We start from the raw sequence: 7,155 nt of genomic DNA, 5'->3' as shown, positions 1-7,155 counted from the left end.
CCCTAACTCCTGAATTCTGGCATCAAATTGCTGGTCACCATTGCTGGTCCACAGGATTTGTTTTCATTTCGTGGGTGGAGCTCACAAGTTGAAGATCACACCCTTGAACACGTCACAGGGCTCAACAATAGAGTCCTTGCTTAGAATCCACCAGGGATGGCTGACATTTGAAAGGCCCCGGGTTCAATGCCAACATCGCCTCAAAAATAAAGTTGTAGGGACTTGAGAGAAGGCTCGGTGGCTAAGAGTTCTTGCTGCTCTGGCAGAGGGCCCAGGTTGGGTTCCAAGGGGCCCACGAGTGGCTCCCAACCACCTCTAAGTCCAGTTCTAGGATCGTATGCCCTCTTCTGGCTCGTGAAGGTACTGCAAGTGAAGTAAATCTTCAAAAATAAAATTCTTCCTTGATTTCTACTGGCCTTAGGGAGGTTGTAAGTTAGAGTCTGAGTTTTGGAAACAGAACAGCTCTCTGTATCTGTGGGTGGGAGGTCAGTATCTTTTGGTGGAAACTGTAAAGTTAAACATGAGAATAACTGCAAAAAAATTAAATACTGAGTGCGTTCAACAATATATTGGCAATGGAAGAGTAACCAAGCAGGCAGGATGATAAATCTAAACTAAATCTAAAACACAAAGTTTAGACTGAAAAACTATTACCAAACCAGAGGTGGCGGTGCACTCCTTTAACCCCAGCACTTGAGAGGCAGAGGCGGGCAGATCTCTGTGAGTTCAAGACCAGCCTGGTCTGCAGATCAAGTTCTATGACACGCCCTACAGAGAGAAGCCCACTGAGTTCCATGACAGCCAGGCGTCTACAGAGAAACCTTGTCTCAAAGAAAAAGGTAAAAATGGAAGCCAAAATAGGGGCCGGGAGGCCGAGGAGGGCTTCGGTGGGTGGAAGTCCTTGCTCTGCAAACCTGATGGTCCCAGGAATCCAGGTCGCAAACTCCACAAGCTTGTGCCCCTGCCCCAGCACAGAGAGGCAGATAAAGTGGTAGGGAAAGCCAGGTGTGATGGAATCCACCTTCGATCCCGGTGTGTGGAGGCTAGGGCCGGAGTGAACCCATGAGTAGCTCTGGAATCCAGATCCAGCTCTTCCCAGCTGCAGCCTGAGTATGATTTAGGGGTCTGGCTCTGTCACACTCTCCTCTTGTCTGGAAGCATAGGCTGTTAGCAAGTCCCAGGAATCCCATCTTTACATCCCACAGCGCGCTAGGATTATAGACCTGGCCATGCCTAGCTTTTTACTTGGGTATTAGGGATTCAAGCTCAGATTCCCATGGGCTGGCCAGGGCTCTTGTCAGTCTCTTCACACTTGTAGGGTTTCTCTCCTGAGTGGACTCTCTGGTGGGCTTGAAGATCTGAAGCACCCCCCCCAAAAAAAGCTGGGCGTGGTGGCTGGGCGTGGTGGCGCACGCCTTTAATCCCAGCACTTGGGAGGCAGAGGCAGGCAAATTTCTGAGTTGAGGCCAGCCCGGTCTACAGAGTGAGTTCCAGGGCAGCCAGGGCTATACAGAGAAACCCTGTCTCGGGGGAAAAAAAAGAAAAAGAAAGAAAGAAAGAAAGAAAAGAACAAAAACCAAAATCTGATGCCCTTTTCTGGTGTGTCTGAAGACAGCTACTTACATAAAATAAATAAATAAATCTTTAAAAAGAAAAATATCTAAACAAAGGCCATTGGTTGCCTGTGGGGCAGCAAATTTGTTGTTCCCTCAAGCTGGCTAGGGAGATGCTCCAACATAAACAAGCATCTTTCTCCCCTGTACGTGAGAACTCTCAGGGTGAGTGCCTGCCCAGGTTGAGCTGTTGTTATTTAATTTAATTTTTATTTAAAAATGAGCATGGCATTGGGCAGCCTGTCCTCATGAGCTGCTCACAATGCAGAGGTGTTCGTCCTGCGATCAGAAAATGCCGCACTCTTCACATCCATGAGGGTTCTCTCCTGTGTGAGCTCTGTGGTCACAAGCAGTGGATTGCTTCCCCTACTTCCACCTGTTCCCATGTCTTCTCTCCCCGTCCCCTCCCTCTTCTTCTCCCTCCCCTCCCCCCCTTCCCCCTCTCTCCTCCTCCCCCTCCCCTCCTCCCTCTCCTCCCCCTCTTCTCCCTCCCTTCCCCTTCTTCTTCCCTCCCCCTCCCTCTCCTCCCCCTCCCCTCCCTCTCTTCTTTCCCCTCCCCTCCCCCTTCCTTTCTTCCTCCTCCCACTCCCCCTCCCTCCCTCCTACCCTTCTCTGCACTGATGCCCAGCAGGTGCCCCTTCATAACTCAGGTAATGGGGAAACTCCACACTAGGGACATTGGTGAGACCTAATCAAACAAGTATGTAGGTCACACGGCCTTACATCACCCATCATTTTCTCCGGTTTTCACTGCGTCAGAAGCAAAGAGTGGGATCAACAGGTTCCTGACTCCCAAGCATACAGTGTAACCCACTTAGAGGCATACGTCTAATGTATACTCTAAGTGCTACAAGGCGGGAGAGACGGCTTAGTGGGTTAAAAAACACTTGCTGATCTTCCAGAAGGCCTGAATTTGGATTCCAGAACCCACATTAAAGGTTTTATAACTCCCTGTAACTCCAGCTACAGGGTCCCTAGCTCACAAGGCACCCATATACATGTGGCCTGCAAACACACATTTTTTTTAATTTAAAAATTAAAAAAAAAAAAAAAAACAAAACTGGGCAGTGGTGGCGCATGCCTCTAATCCCAGCACTGAGGAGGCAGAGGCAGGTAGATCTCTAAGTTTGAGGCCAGCCTGGTTTACAGAGCAAGTTCCAGAACAGCCAGGGCTACACAGAGAAACCCTGTCCCCCAAAGAACCAAAACCAATGAACCAAATTAACCAACCCTGAGAGCTATGGCCTCAGTGACTATCCATGCACTAAGACACAATAGCATCAATTAAAAGCATAGTCCCTTTTCCCCCAGTGCTGAGGGCAAATGGGAGTCTATCAAATTTCCGTTAGAAAAGCTTCAAGCTTAGCTGTCAGTGGGAGGGGCAGCCATCATGGCTGTACTGCCGAGCACACAGTGCCAGGATACCTACTTCTCTGGACCTCTGTTTCTTTCGGCCAAAGAAAGCGTCTGCTTCCAGTAGAGGCATCGTATCTGCTTTGAGGGTAAGGCACCCTAAGAAAAAACAAGGCACACATGTTTAAGGTGAGCACAAAATAAAGTACATTTTTGTCTAAATTACATAATCCCCAGAACCTGTGGCGTGAATTGATCGAGACCTTCACTGAGATGTCAAGGAGGCTGCGGGGACAGCTCAGTAGCTACTGGTGTGTGCTACACAGCCATGAGGACAGGGACTGAATCCCTGCACCTATGTCACGTGCCAGGCACAGTCTCGCTCCAGTGCTAAGTAGGAAAAGCAGGATCATCACTGGGGCTTGCTGGGAGGGACTGTGCTTCAAAGAAACAAGGCGGAGTGGAAAGGCAGGACGCCTGATGGCCTCCATGTGCACACCACACACAGGCGTCCCATGCAAAAGATCCAAAAGAATGTTTAAAAGTTGGTGAAGTGGAAATTTTTTTTCCGGTTTCTTTGGAGACTCAGTTGTGTCGTGTGATGTTCTTCTGGAAACTGTCTTCTGAGAGGATGCCTTCCTGAAGCAGACCCACGACGGGATGTTTTGCTGAGAACAGACGCACGGTGTTTTTTCTGGAAGCTGCCCGGAATAAAAGCAGGTGATGCTTTGCTGGAGCAGACACTGGAGAGAGCGCGTGATGTTTGGAAAGGGTGTAGGACTAACCCAGCAGACAGTGACGATGCTGTGGCTACTGGTTCACCTTGCCTCGCTTTGCTGGCCATCGTTTGTCATGACTTCAGAGAGAAAAGCCACCAAAGAACTTCTAGTGGTGTTCTGGTGGCTTCCTGTCACTCCCAGTAACTCAAACCAATCGGCGGAGCCTTGACGTCTCTTCTGGATCTAGCAGCCACTGCTGATTCGTGTGAACTGAACTGCTGATATCCTGACAACGCAGATTGAATGCGTTCCAAAGAACTATTTCTAAACAGGGCCACATTCTCCTTGATCCTTCCCACTCCCTCTGGTGGGTGGTAGGCTAGAAGGGAGGTTAAAGCGTTTAAGACCCTTTATTAAAAATAAGTTTGGGGGGCTGGTGAGATGGCTCAGTGGTTAAGAGCACTGACTGCTCTTCCCGAAGGTCCTGAGTTCAAATCCCAGCAACCACATGGTGGCTCACAACCATCTGTAATGAGATCTGACGTCTTCTTCTGGTGTGTCTGAAGACAGCTACAGTGTACTTACATATAATAATAAATAAATCTTTAAAAAATAAGTTTGGGAAACAATATAAGCCTAAAAGTAAGCTTAAAAACTCAAGGCCACAGCTATGCATGTATGACAGGATCTGTTTCTATATTTAACTCTGTCCCTCACACCGCCACTAATAACCATCAGCTTCTGCTGTAGTGGATTCTCGGTCAGGAAGAAAGGGCATTGAGAGTAAGGCCATCGCTGTGACGTCAGAGCAGGAGGCTCAAGCAAGATTAGAAGGAGAGTGCAGCAGAAGGAGCAGGCTGGCTTTGCCTGTCCGTGGGACAGAACAGAGCTTTTCTTAACAGCAAGGCAGGCTCAGTCTTACTAAAGAGGACAGAGCTTTCTTCTTACAGACTTGAGTTTAATTCATTTAGCAATAAAAGGGCAGAAGCATTTTCTTTCTCGATATAATAAAGATTGGAGCTCATTTTCCATCCAGGATGAGTGAGTGCTTTCTGCACTGGCGTTTGGTCTTTTGCTCCAAATGCATATGTAAGTATGGATGTGCGTGTGTAAGTATGTGATTGTGAGAATGCATGCATGCGTGCGTAAGTATGTGATTGTGAGAATGCATGCATGCGTGTGTAAGTATGTGATTGTGAGAATGTATGCATGTGTGTGTAAGTATGTGATTGTGAGAATGCATACATGTGTGTAAGTGATTATGAGAATGCATGCATGTGTGCGTGTGTAAGTATGTGATTGTGAGAATGCATGCATGTGTAAGTATGTGATTGTGAGAATGCATGCATGTGTGTAAGTATGTGATTGTGAGAATGCATGCATGTGTGTAAGTATGTGATTGTGAGAATGCATGCATGTGGGTGTAAGTATGTGATTGTGAGAATGCATGCATGTGTGTGTAAGTATGTGATTGTGAGAATGCATGCATGTGTGTAAGTATGTGATTGTGAGAATGCATGCATGTGTGTGTAAGTATGTAATTGTGAGAATGCATGCAAACTGGGCCTAACTGGTTTGAATGGAACTGCATAAGTGCACATGCATAAATATGTATATGAATTTTGTGAGTTTATGCATATTTGCTCATGTAAAAGTTTTTCCTTCTGCGAGCCTGATTCTCTTCTCCAGGTTCGACAGAAGTTTTTTGCTCCAAACTTCTCCCTAATCTGACAAGCAAGAGGCATCTGCACAAAAGAGAAAAGGCTCTAGCAATTAATCCTTTACCGAATCCCCCATTAGGCAACAGGTGTTAATAGCCTAAGCCAGGGGCTTTTAACCCTCAGAAGACGCAAGAAAGTAGAGTAGAAAGAGATGTATGTAATAAGAAGTTGTTTTCCTCGTGATTCAATTTAGAAAATGTCATTGTACTTGACCTCAAATCATTCCCACATACATACAGACCAACAAGCAGACTGAACACATTAAAAAAATTCCAACTGTAGTCTAATGGCACAAGGCACTGCGAAATGAGGTGTGGGGCCCCTCAGTTGTACTTGGCACTTGGGCAGTGGAGGCAGAAAGATCGGGAGTAACTTTACTGCACAGTGAGTTTGAAGCCACCCTGGGCTACAAGTTTTGAGACCCTGTCTAAAAAAAGGGGAGGGGGGCTGGAGTGGAGAGATGCTTCAGCCATTAAGAACACTTGCAGAGTTTGGAGAGGAGCAGACTTCCCGGCTTCCGTCCTCAGGCGACCCACAACCTCCTGGAACCCGAGCTCCAGGGCATCTGACTAGCCTCCTCAGGCACTCACGCACAAGTGCACGTTGCCTCCCTCTCCCCCTCTCTTGCACACGTACACATTCCGCAAAAACACACACACACACAACACACACTAAAAAAATAAGATATTTTAAGAAGCGATAAAATGTGATCATGTTTCTTGTGGCCAATTTTCGGGATCAAGAGACTGCAGTGAAGTTAAGGAACACCCCAACAAGAAAGCACCTTTGATGCAGTGATGCAGTGCTTGGGGCAGTGACAAGTCCCTCCTTCCTGCTGTTTTGGGAGAGCTGAGGAAAAAGATGCAGGCAGACTATCTCCTGAGGAATGTGAGGGAAAGGGCCGAGCAGCTTGGCTTCCAGGGAAGAAAAGGTCTTCTGGAAACGGGATGGGCCCACAACAGAAGGCGGCCTGTTATGCGGTCGCCTCCCCTGTTTCATTTTGATCATCCCAGCTACCGCCAACTTCCAACTCAAAACAACTGAGAAACTGGAGCAGAAGTTTGGAGGCTGAACCTCGGGTCCTTGAGGTCCTGTGCCCTCACTTCCGGCCTCCAGGAGCGGTCGTCTGGCAGGATCAATAGACTTGAAAAGGACTCAGGCAGATGCCGGATGGACTCGCCTCCAGGATCCGAAAGAGGACGCCAGCATAGCTCTCCTCCGACTGGAGCGCTTAGCTTGCTCTGGCTCCTGAACTACACTTCCCAGAAGCCACCGGGAGCAGCGCCCGCCCTCCAGATAATCTGGGAATACACTTCCCAGAACTCCCTCACTACTAGAAAGATCAAGTCCTGACCCAAAGAGGGGGGGAGGGGAGGAAGTCGGTGAGCTTCGGAACTACAACTTCCAAAAGCCCCTTCTTCTTCCGGCCACTTCACGGAAATTAGTCCAGGTATCCTTGGGTTGTCAATTCCTGGAGTGTTTAGTTTGTATTTGCTTTGGAAGTTGGTTACTGGCAAAAACAACAACAACAAAAAAAAAAAAAAAAAACACCTTACATAAACAACTTGAAAGTTTTCTTTGGCCCAGTTTTAAAGGGGTTTCAAGGCACCATGATTCAAAAGGCCTGATGGGAACAACTCTGGCTTGGGCGCGAACACATGCAGTTTTACATCTGGTGGTGCCTGGTCCGCGAAGCAGAGAAGGCAGGCCAGAACCAGAAGCAAAGGTCTGCCCTCGAGGCCCCCTTTC

This window comes from Apodemus sylvaticus, chromosome 1 (assembly GCF_947179515.1).
Source record: "Apodemus sylvaticus chromosome 1, mApoSyl1.1, whole genome shotgun sequence".
Lineage (NCBI taxonomy): Eukaryota > Metazoa > Chordata > Mammalia > Rodentia > Muridae > Apodemus > Apodemus sylvaticus.
This window is presented reverse-complemented; position numbering follows the sequence as displayed.